This window comes from Phyllostomus discolor, chromosome 4, assembly GCF_004126475.2.
Source record: "Phyllostomus discolor isolate MPI-MPIP mPhyDis1 chromosome 4, mPhyDis1.pri.v3, whole genome shotgun sequence".
Lineage (NCBI taxonomy): Eukaryota > Metazoa > Chordata > Mammalia > Chiroptera > Phyllostomidae > Phyllostomus > Phyllostomus discolor.
This window is the reverse complement of record NC_040906.2, coordinates 48,135,822-48,154,811: the sequence shown is the minus strand read 5'-3', so window position 1 is coordinate 48,154,811 and position 18,990 is coordinate 48,135,822. Positions and strand designations below refer to the sequence as shown.

Below are 18,990 nucleotides of genomic sequence, written 5' to 3'. Positions count from 1 at the left end.
AACAACTGCTTCGCCCGCTGGAAACCAGGTCCATGCCGAGCCCTGTCCTTCTGATGGGATATCAGGCTGAGTGAAAGGGAGGTACCAACTTCCAGCAGCCCAATTCCTACTCAGATTTTATAGGGCCTACCAAATGCATAAGGGCGGAATGAGAGCAGTGGCTGACTGTTTATTGCAATTTTGACTTGCCTGACTCCCATTTCCAGAGCTGATCAACTAAGCTAAATCTGACCTTGAAGCTGGAAGCATTGGAGGATGAAGGGTTAAGGAGAAATTATTCTTGAAAAATTTCTCCAGGATATAATATGAAAAAGAAAAAAGAGGCAGAAAACTGTACTTGAACAATTAAAATTAAAAAAAATAATAATAAATAAATAAATGGAAAATGGAATGGCACTCTTCCCACATCCTTCCCCTTTATTCAGAAAGGAAGGAAAAAAAAAGAGGACTCAGTGCTGACAAAAGCACACTTCTTTCCCCTTAGGATGGCTTTTTGAGTGTAGGATGAAGCAGCAGTCAACTCCTCAGGAATTATATATGTCTTAGAAGGGCTGGCTTCCTGACCCATGCCGTGAGACAAAGTGGAGTTTTCCTTGTACCATTCCTACCTTTCAGGGCACCCTGAGTGGCAAGGAGGCCTGTTTCTGGCGTGGCAACATCAAGATCCTCCCAACTTCACCTAAAAATTTTCTTCCAGAAAAAGCAAGGAGTCTTGCAGGAAGAAAGCAGCTTTTTCTGAAGATCATGTGGCTGGATACAGAGGTTCTTCTTGCTAAAGAGATCTGCAAAATGTACTCAAGAAAAACCCCAAAGATGGAGAGGTTTAAGCATGATTTTGCATGTACTTCCGCAGATATTGCTTAACTAGAAGTACAGCAATATATATTGCTACTGTCAAAGTTGGGCAAATATTTGATTGCCTGACACTTATTTTTAACACTATCACCAGTATATGTTTATTCTACTCTGTGGTTAACAATGGCATGAATAGATTCAGATTTAACATATGAATATACAGGTTAGAGTGCTCCTTGCTCGTTATGAAAATGGCTTTAGTGATTCGGAGGAAAAAAGAAATTCAGGTAAAAATAAACAAGGAATTAGTTTAGTCATGGAATAGCTGGCATCTCGGCCTTCTGCTAGCTCAGCAATCCTATCTCCAGCAATTATACCAATGCCAAGCTTTCATCATTTTGCAGTTTTGTACTTGGAGTGTGTGAAAGCACATCAGTTTCGTTTTACACTCAAAGGATCATTTGCTCCCACGAATCCAAACTAAATCAGCAGTTGTCCTCAGCTGCAGAGAGGAATAAACAAAGCAGATCCTTCAAGGTACATGGCTGGCAAATGTATTATTATTTTTAAAAATTTGGACATAGATTTCATACACAATTCAAAAGTGCTTCAGTACTGTGCATTTGTACAAAGTAAATCCATCAGAAATCAAGCTACCAGCAGTCAGGGCGCACTAGATTTTATTTTTAAGGAGGAGACAAAGAGATGTGAAGAATACAGAAGTTTAAGGATCATGAAAGTCAACTCTTGCAGAGGGAAAAAGGAGGTACATGTAAGCAGTGTAAGAAAAAAAAGATGGTAAGTATCAGTTGAGAGTATAAAAGAGGCATTTTAAGTTTAGCAAAGGTCTGATTGTACTTTTGAAGTACTGGGAGCAAGAAAAAAGACTAAGAACAAACTAAACTTTAGGATTGTTCGATGAGAGTAACAAAGGATAACAGAACAAAGAAACATGCCAGACTTTTCCTTAAAACGGCCAAGAGGCTAGAGGAGTTTGAGGTGGTTATAGATCAAGAAACGGTGGGTGTTCTTATCTAGAAAGTCAAAGGCTACAATGGGGATGAGGAGAAGAAACAAAACCAAAAACTGAAACAACCAAAAATACATGAGTAGAATGAACATCAGTTTACCAAATACTGCAATTCTTGGAAATATTTTTGAAGAATACAAAATAGACTCATTTTTCTAAAAATAGGGGCATGCTTGTATATTATATATACACATATAATCTCTAAGTAAATTTTTTAAATTTAAGTTGTTAAGTGAGAGTTTATTGAAGAAAACCAAATTTGTTTTAAATACATTTCTACTGGTTGTGGTTAGCCTCCAAAATTCTGCTTAGCTTTTATAGTTAGATGGATATGCTAAATCTAATATTCTTAACCAAATGAGAGAGCTTATAAAAAAGCATGAAAAAATGAATAATACCTCATTGATTAATATTGGTCTTTCAAAACCCTTCCCCTCTCCCCAGTATATTAAAGTCCATTTTTCCTCAAGCTCCAAAGAAAGGTATTAGCTTGAGGACATAGAACATAGAGTTTTTTAACTTAACTTTACATTTAGTGCCTAAAAAAAGAAAATAGGGTATATTACATTAAAGCCTTACCACACCATATTCATTTTGGGAAAACCAACAGACATGGGGACCAGATGCCTTTAAGGAAAAAAAAACCCTAAAATTACTCTATCAACAGAGTAACCTGCTATAAACCTGCTATACTAACTGACAGTCATTTGCTTAAACTTTTTTGCCTTTGCCCACCATCAAACAAGAAGATACACTGAAAATGGTTTTTGGCCCACACCACCAATCCTAACCAAATGGGTATGAGGAAGAGCTCAAGATTCGCTGTTGAGGGGCCATATGGAATAGATTTCTGAATATAGTTTCAGGCTACAGCACTGAGGTCCAACCACCAGAAATGGTGTTGGAGCTAAGACAAAGAAACTGCCTGGAAAATGTAGGTGGGACCTAGAGAAAAATGGAGGGTAGTGGAATTCATCAGGGAATGATGCAGCATATTGATGCCCTCCCTCTGGGAGTTTGTCATGGCTGCACTGTGTGAAAAAGAAGAGTGGGTCTTGAAGTTTAGACAACTACCATGAAATGGAATTGGTGCAGGAAGAAAGATTGAGAAGGGGCAAAGGGAGAAGGCACCCTGAGCGTGGGCACATGGCCTTTTCCTGGACTATGCATCTGCTAGTGCCTTATCTTCCCCAGATGCTGTTTAAGATTTGAGAGGCAACAGGAATACCAGTGATGATCGACAACATGACCAGGTCGGGGAGTCATGCTGGAAATAAACAGGATGCCCATGGTAAAGGTGCTGGGTATAGGGTGGAGGGGAGACAGGCACTGAGGGCCCTGTGTCAGGCGTGAGCAAAGCTCCAGTCTCCGCCTTTCACCAGGTTGTGAAGAAGCTTTAACACACTGATGGTCAAGGGAACCTCTGAAGGCCAGTTTGGGATTCCTGTAATTGTCATCTAAAAGCTGAAAAGTAGGAAGTCATTTCTTTTTCTCACGGAGTCCATGAAATTATGAAGTCTCTTGTCTCCCTTGTGGCTTACCTATTTTACCTCATAGACCGTTCCAAGTGCAACTCCGGTGCTTGCAGGGTGCACTTCCTTCCTTTTCTGCTCCTCAGATCTTTTTAGGGTTTATGTTTATTTTTACCCTTCCTTACTCTGCCATCCCTGCAACTATCTACATGATCATGTAATCTAAGCTACTGGCATTGAGTTGGCCATTCTGACCCTAAAGTGGGAGCCAAGCTGTTCATTCAGTCTTGCTTCAGACCCCTACAGAAAACCATGAGGCTTAAAATGAAATGATGCTGTGGGTTACATGGGTATACCCATTTGTCAGAATTATATAGTTAAAACTTTTTGATGTATGTGAATTTTATCTTGAAAAACTTAAGAATCTCTAAATAGGGGATTGGGAATGAGTAGAGGTATATAGGAAGCAAGAGGGCAGGATACTCTTAATGATTGAAGCTGAGTGATTGGTACATGGGAGTTTATTTTACTATTCTGTTTACTTTGTGTATGTTTGAAATTTCACGCAATAAACAGTAACCAGAGGGGAGGTAGGACAGGATAATGGGGGGGAAAGAGGGAAGGGTTGTCAAGGAACGTGTGTAAGGATGAACGGACAAAGCCAAACAGGGGTAGGATTGAGGGTGGGAGGTGGGGGTGGCTGGGGTAGGGGGGAGTGATGAGGGGAAAATGGAGACAAGTATACTTGAACAACAATTAAAAATATTTAAAGAAATAAAAAAAGATAAAATGGTAGTTCTTCCACATGTTCTATGCCACAGCCATATATGTATTCATACATATGAATACAAACACACGTACACACAGATTCCAGAGGTATGGAGGCATTAGTGTTAGAGCCATCTGGTTCCAATTTTTTCACATGTGGTTCACTATTCATCCAGTGAGGAAGAGAGGGCGATGACGTCTGTCAGCCTATCCAACATTTCGCATTGACTTGAGCATTTGGGTAATGAAGTCATCTTTACTTTTTTTCTGGTCTCCAGAATGGAAGCTAGACAACTGGAACATATCTCTACACTGAGACTTTCAATAGCACCACTTTATATAATCCTCTCAATCCCTTGCCACTATCCAAAACATTCGTCTGCACTCCATTATTTGAAATGAAAATGGAGGCTGCAATGTGATATCTCAGAGAGCAGCTAGGTATGTGACTAAATACTTTCCCCTAAAATTCCCTTCAACTTCCCTTACTATTAAGGATACTGTTCTTCTCATTCTTAGTTTATTTCCTTTTCACTGGTACTTTCTTAAATTACCAAAATACTGTATAATATATGGTTTCTCACCAACTATCTAACAGGTTTATTTCACTACCTCTACAAGGGCTACCTCCCATCCTGTTTTATTTTTCTCCCTTTTGCTGCCTTCCCCTTAATATAATCTCTTAAATTCGCTAGAATAAGTTCTGTAACAAGTGTATTTATTCTATTTCCACATGCAGAAATTTGTTCCATTAAATAGGCAAGGTCACATCCCAGATACCTTTTAAAATGTCTTTTTATAAATCCCTCAATAGACACTTCAGTGTAAGATAAAATATTAACGACTTGGACTAATGAAGGGTAGCCTAGTATGAACTAAGGAATATTTAAAAAGAGATATATAAAAGAAAAGCTACACCCAATAAAGAACAGAGGGTTACAAATTATTAGAAATAGAGATGCTTACAGACTTATTTTGATGAATAGAAAATAAGGTCTTTTAATTGGTATACTAATAACTTTCTAAGTAATTTTTTGTTCCCAAAATACTAGAAACAGCATGTCTTCCTAATGGGGTGGATATGAAAGCCCACTTCCATTATTTCTCTGTTTCCCAGATTCTTTCTCTTTCTTTAAATGTAAGATAAACTGGGGAGACCTCTGCCTCCAATTCATACTTTTTGACTTCTTGGAGTACAAATTCATGAAGTTCAGCTATCACATAATAAAGTGATGTTTCTAAACAATTGCAATCTGACTTAGATTTTCAGATATGGTCTATAGCTCTTCCTACTGTGTGTGTGTGTGTGTGTGTTTAATCAAAAGAGGGATGTAATACCCAAAATATAATTCACCATTACCTCAGAAAACTTAATTGCAAAATGTAGAAAGGAAAAATTCTGAATCCACTAAACTAGGCACAAAGAAAATAATAGGAAATAGCTGGTGAACAGTGCAGATGTCAGGCCACTCCTTGCTCCTCAGTCTGACAGGCCTTCATCTCAGCGGACCAGATGCAGTCGCTGGGGCAGTCACCAGGCTTCTTTTCTCTTCATCCACATAACTCCCTGCTTAAATCTTTCATACTGGGCAAACTCAGGCCCAGCCCTCTAATTTCCTGCACTTCCCTTTCAGCTAGAAATGCTTTGACCTTTATCTCAAGCTGTATATTGGGGCCTTCTGCCGATGTGTTTTAAAGCACCTTTACCACAGGGACCCAGGGTGGGTCTGAGTCCTTGGACCCAGCGGTGGGGTTTGAGCCCGAGCATATAATGACTGAATAACTGAACAAGCACAAATAAAAATGTACTTAAATTTAAGTGCAATGTTCTTGATGCACTAAAACTTAGACATACTTCCATATGCAGCTAAAGTGAAGGATAATAGTTGGACCATAAATGTACTACTTGATGCAGTCCTGAACATACATGTAGGTATTTCATTAGAGAAAATGTGTCAGAAATTTAGGTTAAAATGAACTTGACATTTGAGATCAAGAGAAAAGAGGAGAAGCAGCCCCAAATCCCCAGAGCCCTCCCTTATCTCATCTAAGCTCCTCTTCATTAGCTACAAGTGGGCTTTTCAGAGCATGGATTTCCAGAGCTGTATTCCTCCTGTGCTTCCCCCTCTGTTACTCAGCTCAGACTAAAATGGATGTGCCTGAGCAACATACAATGAGATAGGAGAGTCTGATTTTTAAAAAAAGAAAAGGAAAAAAGTATAGCCCAAGAGTCTCATTAGAGTTAGTTATTTTTCTAAGTTAATATCCAGGGCAACGCGTTTCCAAAAACATTCCTAGGATTATACGTGTACATTTGTTTTTATATAAATGTAAATTCAAAAACTTTTCCAAGATTTTTGGCTATTTGAAAATGGACACTTCACAGACTTGGTGTTACGTTTATGTTCCAACATCCAGAATGGGTATTTCTGGGTGCGGGGACTATACTTGAATCAAGGGACTCGGTAAGTTTGCCTTCTAATTCTGAACCTAGTGAAAAGATATCCAACAATTGCTGCAAACAGAACACTTGAGGGAGCAGAAAAGGGAGAAACATGATTTCTAGTACCTACTAAGAACAGAGCCTCCTGTAGTACCTTGTAGTATCATGCAGGTTTGCTTTTTTGGGAAACCCCATGAACACTAAGTTTCTAATAGGAGATCGCTAGATTGGAAGGACATTCCAGACAATGGAATGGAATAAGATGTTGCTATAAGGAGGTAAATGTAAAGATCAGTATGTGTGTTCAAAAAGCCAATCTCACAGTAATATGTGAAGAGACAAAGTTTAAAAACAACTACAGACAGTGTTTTAGTCAACAATGGAATCAGAACAAGTTTATAGGGTCATTTGGTTACATCACATGATTCTAAGCTATATTAAAAGATGTACAAGATGTATAGTGAGGGTGGTGATATTTCCATGACAACTGCATTGGTCAGGCCACACCCTAAAAGGAAAATTTGATTCATCTGATGTGTATTTATTGAGTGCTTTCTATGTCCTAGGTATCACACTGGGCCTTGAGGATCTAGTTGAGAAAAAACCAGATACATTTGCCATAGACATGAACCTTAGTAGTACAACAAATGTGGGTAAAGTATGCTCAGAGAATGGAAAGGAACTTAAAACTATGTCTTAGACAACAATAAAAGGTTGGAAAAAGTCTTTTCTTACAGAACTTTTTAAAGGTTGATGGGAAAAATGGATTCATGTTTTGTGATAGATTTTACAATACTTCTAAAGTGTTCTTGCCCTCTCTGTGAAAGAATTTTACATCCCTGGCCCACAATGTTAGGCCTGGCCACCTGACTAGCCATGCTCCTTCTCCTGGGAGAATTATATGTCTCCAGCCCTGTTGGCCTCCAGAGCAGCCACCTGACTCACTTTGGCCAATGAAATGTAGGCGTAAGTGACTATGCAGAGAAAATGCAACTAACCAAATTAAAGATGTCAGTTCATCCTTGTTCTAGCCGGAAAACAATTCATTGGGTAATTTGGTTTCAAGCAGCAACAGAATATTCAGTTTATAACCCAAAGAAAGAGCTCCTTTTACCAAACATGTGTTACCTTAGCCAAAACCAGAAGTAAGATCAAGTTTACTAAGAAGTCAAACAGACATGTTCAAGACTGCATTCTAATCGTTACTAGTTCTCAAAATTAGGTGGCCCACCTATCATTAACACATATTAGTGTTGCCAATTTCATTCTAATTGTGGGTTTGATTCAACTTGTTCAAATCAATTTTATTGATGTGTAAGGACACTTACAATGTATCACATGCAGTTTTGGTTAAAAGTTTAGTGATCAGGCTGGAAATGAAAAATTGATGCTTGGCTCTATTAGCAATGCTGTTCATTCTACTCTTACACAGTAATCTGCTTCTACTTAAGCGTCCAGCATTAGGAAATGAGTTATCATTGGTGATCTCAAAGTGAAATTGAAGATGTCAGATAGCTTGGTAGTTTGCTTGCACACAAAAAAGGAAGATAACTTGCCTCCTTTCCTTCCTTCTGCTCAATACTTGACCTTTTAGCAGGCACTAAAGCCACTCTGGAAATGTATTTATATATTTCTTGCAATTAAGAACTGCTGCTTCTAAAAGGGACTACAGAATGAACTTTAATTAGGACTCGCTTTCTGGGGATATGCCCTGCTAGCCACTCCCTTTCATTTACTTCTCATTCTTCCAGAGGAATGTAAACTAGCAATCACCTTTACGTGCAAGTTGTCTTTCTCTTTAGAAGATATTGCCCAAGCAGTCCCTGCTGAGTTGGAGAGGTGTCTCAACCCCGAATCTGTATACCCATCACTGTGAGAGGAGCTAACATACCCTTTTTTAACATTATCACTAGCTAAGGCTTTGAGTATAAGAAGCAAACTTCTCATGACAATTTTGAAAGCATTCATAAAGGATACTAATATACCAGAAAACATGATCTCATATTTTATAATCCAGTGAAGAGATGAAACAAACCTAAAACACATTTTTAAAGTCAAAACCAAAACATTTTGATAAGTTCTATACAAAATCGTTGATCTGCCACTATTTTCAAATGGATTGGACTAAAACTAATTATATTCATATTCAGAGGAGGAAATGTCTATAATAAAAAAATGGAGGGTTGCATAATAAAGATGGATTTTAAGAGGGAATTTGAGAGAAAAGAACAGAGTTCATTCCAAGGTGAGAGAATGTGAGTAGGAGGCAAGAAGTGTGGAAGGGACCAGAAATGAACTATTTTGGCTGTAGGTTCTAGCATACGGTAGGATTTACTAAATGTTGAGTGAAGGATGGAAGGAAGCAATAGAATGGCTCAGAAAGAAAGCCCTCTTAGAAGTGAGACCCAAATGGCTGCATTTGGTTCCAATTGTGAAAACTTTTCTACCCAGGCTATGGAGCTTAGGCTTTATCTTTTGAATACTGTTGGGGTTTTTTTGGTGGGGGGGTGGTAGGTGTTTACTGTGTCAGGTTCCAGGCAGGTGCTCCCTGCTGAGGTGTTGGGGCTTTATATTTCATTTTCCTGAATGAAAACTTTTCATTCTTTACCTATCTGCCTTCCAAGGCAACCACAGACTGAAGTTATCTGACCCCACTCAGACATCTCTGAATATTTGTTATTCATATAATTCATTAAGCAATTAATTGTACATAATTTTGATATGTCCTTGTGATGGTTAATTTTATGTGTCAACTTGACTGGATCCGCAAGATGCCCAGATATTGGCCAAATATTTTTCTGGCTATTTCTGTTAGGGTGTTTTTGGATGAGATTAACATTTGAATTGGTGGACATAGGTGAGCCTCATCCAATCAGCTGAAGTGCTGAAGAGAACAAAACACCGTCAGCAAAGTGGGAATAGAGGGAAGATACCTCAATATAATAAAGGCCATATAGAATAAACCCACTCAGCATCATACTCAATGGGCAAAAGTTACAAGCATTCATTTTAAGATTGGGAACAAGACAGGGGTGTCTGCTTTCACTTCTCTTATTCAAAATACTACTGGAAGTCCTAGCCACAGCAATCACACAAGAAGAAGAAATAAAAGGCATCCAAATTGGAAAGGAAGTAGTAAAACTGTCATTATTTGCAGATGTCATGATACTGTACATAGAGAACTCCAAAGATTCCACCAAGAAACTACCAGAACTGACAAATGAATTCAGCAAAGTAGCAGGATACAAAATTAACACCCAGAAATCTATTGCATTTTTATATGCCAATAGTGAACTAACAGAAATTTTGCAATTGCCTCAAAAAGAATGAAATACCTAGAATAACACTAACCAATGATGTAAAAGACCTGTAACATGGAAAATTATATGACACTGAAGAAAGAAACTGAAGAAGATACAAGTAAAGGGAAGCTCATACCATGTTCAAGGATAGGAAGAATTAACATCATTAAAATGTCCATAATACCAAAAGCAATCTATAGATTCAATGCAATTCCTATCAAAATTCCAATAACATATTTTACAGAACTAGAAAAAATATTTCAAAAATTTATATGGAGTCACGAAAGGCCCCACATAGCAACAGCAATCCTGAGAAAGAAGAATCACACTACCTAATATCAAAGTATACTATAAGGCCATAGTAATTAAAACAGCTTGGTACTGGCATAAAAATAAACACATGGATCAATAGAACAGAATAGAGAGCCCAGAAATAAACCAACACATTTATAGTCAATTAATATTTGACAGAGGAAGCAAGCACATTACAATGGGCTAAAGACAGTTTATTCAAGTTCATTCAATAAATAGGGTTGGAAAAATTGGACAGATACGTGCAGAAAAATGAAACTAGACTGTCTTATTACACCACACACAAGAATAAATTCAAAATGAATCAAAGACAAATGTTAGACCCCAAACCATAAAAATCCTAAAAGAAAACATAGGCAGCAAAATCTCAGACATTGTCTGTAGCAATTTTTTATTGGATATATCTCCCCAGACAAGGGAAACAAAAGAAAAAATAAACAAATGTGATTACATCAAACCAAAAAGTTTTTGCAAAGCAAAGGGAATGAGCAAAATAAAAACACAACCCAATGAATGGGAGAATATATTTGCTGATACATCTGATAAGGGGTTAATATCCAAAATTTGTAAGAACTTATAAAACCCAACACCAAAAACTAATAACCCAATTAAAAACTGGGCAAAGGATCTGAACAGACATTTCTCCAAAGAGAACCTACAGATGGCCAATAGACATATGAAAAGATGTTCAATGTCATTAATCTCAGAGAAATGAAATTAAAACCCTAATGAGATATCATAGCACACCTGTCAGAATGGCTGTCATTAATAAATCAACAAGGATGCGAGGATAAATCAACAAATCAGCGAGGATGTAGAGAAAGGGGAACTCTTTTGCACTGTTGGTGGGAATGCAGATTGGTGCAGTGACTATAGAAAGCAGTATGGAGATACCTCAAACAATTAAAAATGAATCTGCCATTTGACCCAGTGATCCCACTTCTGGAAGTATATCTAAAGGAAACCAAAACACTAATTCAAAAGAACATAAGCACCCCTATGTTCATTGCAGCATTATTTACAATTGCCAAGATACAGAAACATCCCAAGTGTCCATCAATAGATGAGTGACAAAACAACTATGGGGCATTTACACAATGGAATGGAATACTACTCGGCCATAAAAAATAAGATTTACCTTTTGCAACAGTATGGATGGATGTGGAGGATATTATGCTAAGTGAAATAAGCCAGTTAGAGGAAGACAAATACCATATGGTTTCACTCATATGTGGAATCTAGTGAACAAACTGAACTAACAAGCAAAACAGAGACAGACTCATAGATGGAGAGAAGATGACAGTTAATGATGGGGGTTAGGTTAAGGGGTGGAGGGACTGAGCAAAGAGGAAAAGGACTCGGACTGCGTATGGTGATTGGTGGGGGGTGGGTAATATAAGGGAATTAAATGGTAATGGAAAAAATGTCCAACAAAGATTGAAAAAAAAGAAAAAAAATCACAATTTTAAAAAATGGTGGACCCCCCCAGGTAAGAGAGAATTCTTCCTACCTGATGGTATTTTAACTGGAACATTGACCATTTCCTTTCTTGGACTTGAACTGCAACATCAGCTTTTCCTGGGTCTTGAGCTTGCCAGCCTGTGGACAGGAAGTACACCATAGCTCTCCTGGGTCTCCAGCTTGCCAACTCACCCTGAGATCTTGAAGCTTTGAGCCTCCACAATCACATTAGCCAAGTCTTTATAACAAATCTCTTTAGATAGATGTATAAATATATAGAGATATTTATCTCTTATTGGTTCTGTTTCTCTAGAGAACCCTGAGTAAAATAGTCCTATTCTCTTATCTTAAACTGTTATGAAACACTTAATGTTATTTAGGAGACATCACCGTAAAGGGCAGCAGGGCTACAACTTACAGTTATGCAAATTATGCTCTGCCCAAGCTCCTGACTAGGAGGATGAGGAGGACAAAAATTCAGCACCAGGTCCACCTGCCAAATGCAATCCTGGAAGGAATTATGCCCACCTGGAAGAAGGAACACTGTTTCTAATTCTCAGAATCACTAAGACTAGTGGAGGCTCCAGGCAGCAGCATTTCATGGAGAACCCAAGCAGGTGGTGTGAGCATTCCAAATTGCCTGCTCTGCCCAACATGGGGCAGGACTCATCTAGCTCTACCTTACAGTGGCCAGAGCTAAGTTTCAGGAATTGCCATAAGGGTTCCACAAAATGCTCTAAAAGCAAGTGTTCTTTCAGTTTATTGGAATGAGGACAATATACATTATACCGATGACCAAATTCCCACAATTTCAACATTTAAAAGTATATCAGTCAGGATTCTTAACTGCTAGCACCAGAAACCAATTCCAACAGATTAAACAGAAAAGAATGTATTAAGTAACTCACAGATCACAGCAAAGAATGGAAAACCACACTCAGAAAACAGGTAGGAAAGGTGTCTGTCCACCACCAGGACAAGAATCAAAATGACACTTAGAACCAGCCAGGCAAAGACACTTCCGCCACAGCCATGAAACACCGGATGCCTCCCCTCCTCCAGACATCCCTAACACTTTCACTAGGATGATTTCTTCACTACTCCTGCTTCTTTGCACCCCTGCCCATGGATGTCAAATCTCAGGTATTCAATACTGTCTGATGGGATGAGCCACTTCAGCATCTCAGTGGGAGGTGAGCTCTACTTCTTACCTTGCCTACTAAGATGAGGAACTCCTGAAACACAGGAATGGGATTCATACTTTGGAAGTCAAAAAATAAAATCGTTCTCTCCATGATCATGCATATTTGAGCATCAGCTGTGTACAAGAAACAATTTAGTATGCGTGGAATAGAAACACTGTGTTCATTTATTTCAACTTCATTTAAACTCTTCAATGGGAGAGCCTGATCTTGGCTTCCTAACTTCAGGAGAGAACACAACACATACCAGCATTTCATGGAGAATGAGTATCTCACAGAACTCAAGTAAAATGTACTGAATGAGGGTAAGTTTGTACACAGGGTAAGTGATTCTCAAACAGAAAAACAAATTTCAGCCGAAGTCTCCTTAATTCTGACAGGTCCTGTGTTGCTAGAACCTGCATAAACCGCAAATGTAATCATGAACACATATTCAGCAAACTGCTTCAAAAACACTCAGAAGTGTTTCCCTGTTGGTAAACCTTACAGGCTTCCTTATGATGAAGCTGGCAAGCAGCCTGTGTCAGACAGAAAGAGCACAGATTGTCATTGTTTTTACTTTAGGACCTGCACCAAAGTCCAAAATGGTTTTATAAATCTTAAAAATATATAAAACATTAAGTATATTTTCTTTCTTGATGTTCAATCTCACAAATCTGGAAGAAATTGTGGCTCCTACCCACTTTGTAGATTGCTAACCACTACACAGAAAGCCTCTATAAAGAATTGTTGACTGAATACCTAAATGAATAATATTTCAAAAATTATGTGTGGATAAAATGAAATAAGATGGGTGGAAATATTTGAAATTCTTAAGAACAAAATGTGCTGACTAAATTGAAAGCAAGAGTATTAAAGGACAGTTTCCCAACTACATGATGGATGGTAAAGAATATCATGAATCTGATAAATAACATTTTGTTTTCGTTTGAAAGGAGTCACACTAATATATATTGTTTTTATTTTCCCAAAACAGATGACAATTCCTGCTGTCTAAGCCCTGGGTTTTTCCTCAGGCCGTGGCAAGGGCCTGGTGCTTGGAGGCCCTTACCACAGCCTGAGGAAACTGTTAAAAGGTGTGGCCAAGTGCTGGAAACAGCCTAGGTGCCCATCAGTAAATGAATGGATCAAAAAACTATGGTACATTTACACAATGGAATTCTATGCAGCAGAAAGAAAGAAGGAGCTCCTATCCTTTGCAACAGCATGGATGGAGCTGGAGAGCATTATGCTAAGCTAAACAAGCCAGGCAGTGAAAGACAAATACCATATGATGCCACCTTTAACAGGAATCTAATCAACAAAACAAACAAACAAGCAAAATATAACCAAAGACACTGAAATTGAGAACAGGCTGACAGTGACCAGGAGGGAGAGGGGAGGGAATTTCAAGGGAAAGGAAAAAGGGTTTTCAGGAACAAGTATAAAGGACACAGGGACAAAAACAAGGGGGAGTGGAAATGGGAGGGAGGTGGGAAAGGCTGAGGGCATGGACTGGGATGGGGTAAAGGGCAGAAAACTGTACTTGAACAACAATTTTTTAAAAAGTGTTAAAATCCTTATCAGTAAAGCCAACCCAGATAGAAGTATTCCTCAGGGAACTTTCATGATCCCTCTCGTCACTGCTCTCTCTGCTCCTGGTATCCCTAACTCCTGCTACTTGTGACCTTTGTCCCATTCTCATGAGGACTCCCTCTCAATCAATCCTCATAACCTTTAGCTACTAACTCTTGTGGTTTTTACCACTTGTGTGTCTTTTATTTTCATTCTGAAAAGTCTTCAATACACAAAAAAGGTCATTTGGAGTAAAAAGCACCTGGCATTATACCACCTATGCCACATAGTCCTAGGGCACTGCTCATGGACATTACAAGTTTGCCAGCCTGGCTAAATCAGTTCCTGCATTAAGGAGAACTGAAAACCAATTCATCTGGAGCGATGTCTCAGAGCACTGCCCTCCCATGGAAAGAGGGATCCCAGAGACCGTGAACCCAGAGGAAAGCCCCCAGGTTTTGATAGACCAGAAACTTCTGGGCAATTCTAAAATAATGAGCCCTCTGAAGACAGGGCAAAGCAGAAGTCCCAAAAACCCTGTTTGCTTACTTAATAATTGGCCTATAGTATGCTCACAGTATGATCATTTGCCCATGTGTTACAGATCAGTGACAGGTAAGAACAAAAACACAGAGCAAGCACTGAGAAAACTTTATAGTAATTTGATAGTCTGAAGAATTTAATAATAAAAATTGACATTTGTATTTTGTATTTCTCTTTTCCTTAATGATTCGTTTTTATTGTATTTTACAAAACTATGTGTCTAAAAAGGACTGGAAATTTTTTAAATGGTCCTTCAGCATTAATAGCTTGAGAGGAACTATTTTAAAAGAACTGAAGAAGAAAATGAACCACTTGCAGTGAGACTTGAGAGTGCTATGATACCTAGTTCCTGGTGACTTTTAGTTTAAATAGAGATCAATTTAAACAGATCATAATAAACAGGTATACATGTTTGTGTGAAATGCATTGCCATTATTTGTGTACTCATTCCCTAGCAATACTAAAAACATGGAACCCACTTCAGTCAAACACAGTACAGAGAAGTGAATTCTTTTCCAAGTCTAAGGAAGATCTAATAAGAGGATAATAGCAATGGATGTCATTTGGAATTTACCATCAAAATGACACAGACATCTGCCCTTTTGAGCTAGCAGTTGAGAGTACAGTTGTTTATTTGGCACTGAATGTTTCTTCATCATGGCTCCAAGGAAGCTGCGCTAATCCCTTGTGGCCTCTGGCTGGCTCTGAAATACCATGCTGGCTAACACTGAAGCAGAAAAGGGCATCTCAAATCTTGCACCATTTCCCCCTCCCAACACCTGTTACCAAGTCATTTTCTAAGCAAGACAAAGGTGAGGTGGTTAATGTCGAGGACAAATAACACTACTGTCATCACCACAGCTAAAAAAGAAGTACGAAGAGTTGTGCACAATTTTCTAAAAAATGTCTCAGTCCTCCCCTGTAACAGTCTTCATTGAAGGGTTATAGCCTGTGATTTGCAAGCTTTCTGTCTCTTTTTTGCCAATTTTTCATTTTGTGTTAAGCTGAGAACAGTCCTCCTTGTCTCTAGGTATGGTTAGAGAAATCAGGCCTATCCCATGCAATACCTCCAAGAGTCATGAGTTTACAAGGAGCAGTTACAAAATCAGACACTTCACAGATATTTCTAGTATTGGGATACATTTCTCTTCATCTTAAACCTGTTCAAGGGAAAAATGGTTCCCTGATCAGCCCTTACACTAGTGCAAAAAAATTCCATCCCAGAAATGTGTTCAGAATTATGAGAATTTAATTATTTTCTTCGACTCAGCAAGATTAAATAATCCTAATGAACATTATATAAGATTATATTAGATTTTTGAGGTAATGCAAGGTAATGTTTTAGATAGTGTGACTGGACAACGTGAACACAGAGGTGAGCAATTGCAAGATACATTCCCATCAGTTTACCCTAATACACGATGTTATACCATTAAAATATTCCCTTTTGTTTTAGTCTTTTCAGGCTGCCATAATGAAATACCATAGACCAGGTGTCCTAAACAAGATAATTTTATGTATCAGGTTTCTACAGATTGGGAAGTCCAAGATCAAAGTACCAGCAAGGTGGCTTCATTCTGAGGCTTGTTCTCTTGGTTTATACGTGGTGGGCATCTCACTGTGTGCTCACACGCACAGGGTAAGGGTACGGAGAACTGTCTAGTATCTCTTCTTATAAGGGCACTAATCTCAACATGAGGGAGCCACCATCATGATCTCATCTAACCCTAATTATTGTCCAAAGATCTCATCTCCAAATACCATCACATTGGGAGTTAAGACTTTAATATATGAATTTGGGGATGGGGGAGAGGTGCAAATACTCAGTCTACAACACCTTTGAATTAAGATATCACACCCAGTCACTGATCCTGCTGCCTGGCTCCCTGTGCTAGCCATTGATGTTTGGAGTCCCTATGAGTTGGCAGATGTTGACAACAAAGAACAGTCTGAATTTGATCAAGATTTGAATGATGTTGAAGAAGTAGAAGAAAAAAAAACTGGTGAAGAGAGAAAAATCAAAGCATGTCAGATGATGCAAAGTCCTCAGATTCTTACAGCCCTCCAAGAGAGCCTTGATGGTCTGACAGAAACACCAATAGGAGCCAGGGAAAGCTCGCCTAGGGCAGTTAAAAGACCAGTGAATCCTCTCTAAAGCCTTCATGTTAAATGTGCACAGATAGAAGCCAAGTTTTATGAGGAAGTTCATGGTCTTGAAAGAAAGTACACTGTTCTCTATCAGCCTTTATTTGATAAATGATTCAAAATTATTAATGCAATTTATGAACCTACAGAAAAATGTGAATGGAAACCAGATGAGGAAAATGAAATTTTGGAGGTGCTGAAAGAAAAGACCAAGATTGAAAAAGAGAAAAGGGATTTAAAAAAAGACCCAAAATGAATTCCTGAATTTTGGTTAACTGTTTTTGGGAATGTTGACTTGCTCAGTGATATGGTTCAGGAACATGATGAACCTATTCTGAAGCACTTGAAAGATATTAAAGTGAAGTTCTCAGATGCTGGCCAGCCTACGGATTTTGTTTTAGAAATTCACTTTGAACCCAACGAATATTTCACAAATGAAGTGTTGACAAAGACATACAAGATGGGTTCCTAAAAGTGGAGATCTGGATGATGCTGCTGAAGCCATTATTGTTGGAGACTTTGAAATTGGTCACTTTTTATGTGAGCATATAAGCCCAAGATCAGTGTTATACTTTTGAAGAGAGTAATTTTGAGGAAAAGCAATTGAAGATGATAATGATGATGATGATGATGATGAAGAAGAAGAAGAAGAAGGGGAAGAAGAAGATGAGGAAAACAGTACAGACTATGGCTCAAACCAGGATCAAATGCCCAGAGTGCAAGAAGCAGTGAAGCAAGATGGTCTAATTTCTGCTTCCCTAGAGAGGATGAATTTTCATCATTTGACAAAGCCATTTCAAGTTTTTTGTTGTTTGTTTGTTTGCTTGCTTGTTTTTGTAGCCTAAAATTTTTAAAGATATCATACTGATGGTGTCTTTTAAAATAAAGCATTTAATTTTTGATACCTACTTTTTATAGTTAGAATTTTTTCTTTATTTGTTTTTCAGCTACTATCACAGCATGTAGGATGGGAAACAACATGAAGAAATAATATGTAATTGGCAGAAAGGTGTTAAATACCTAGGCTCTGAAACAAGAAAGAGAAGTCAAAAAGAGTAAGAACAATTACTACTCACAATTTTCCCTAAAGCTGCCAGTGTAAGATGGCATTAATCCATTATTTACTGTACAGTAATGTGTTAATTGAACACACTGGGTGCAGGTACTGTGCTGAGCACTGGGGATAAACCTGCAAGTAATACCCTACCATAATGGGCTTTAGAGATGTTGACAAAGTCAGACCTTCGACAAATAATGTGCTGTTAGGGTGTTGTGCTAGAAGCAAGTCCAGGGTGGAGCAGAGCACGGTAAGAAGCAAAATCTACATTGGGACTCAGAAAATGCTCAGAGGGGAAACCATACTTTATGTGACTGTACATGAGAAAGGTATGTAGCAGAGCAGCAGGGATGGGAGAGAAAGGTAGGGCATGGAAGGTGGGCAGTGGAGAATGGGGTTGTAGAAAAATAAGGCACTGAGGGCCGGGCACAGAGTCCGAAGACAAGACAGGCAGAAAGTTTCACATGCACAGTAGGCACAGGACAGGTCAGGGTGGATTTCCTATGCCCTCTTAAGAAGTTTTTGCTTTAACTACAATCACCGAAGAATTTTAAAGAGCCACAAAGTAATGGAATCAGATTTTTTCCATTCAGAGATCTCTCTTCCACAGGTAAGGTAAAAAGTAGATTGGAAGAGTCAGAACCTAGATTAAGAAGTCTGTTAAGAGTTTTTGCAAAAGTCAAGGTGAGAAATAATGGAGGGTGGGAAAGGATGGAATAAAGCAGTAATAGCAGCAATGGAGGGTTGTTGAGAATGTGAAGACTAGGGGGTAAATCCAAATGGGCGCTGAAGTAGAGGGCGGTCTCATACATCCAAGTGACTTTAGGTGACTAGAGGCACCAATTGCTGAGGTAAGGGAATCAAGAGAAAGAGTGAGTTTGAAGGGAACACAGGTAGCTGTGTGTT

The 18,990-nt window shown here is 38.6% G+C and overlaps 1 pseudogene; it reads left to right on the top strand.

Moving 5' to 3' along the window:
- Positions 1-1,046: 1,046 nt before the first annotated feature.
- On the top strand, positions 1,047-17,499 carry LOC114494827 (annotated as a pseudogene).
- The last annotated feature ends 1,491 nt before the right edge of the window (positions 17,500-18,990 follow it).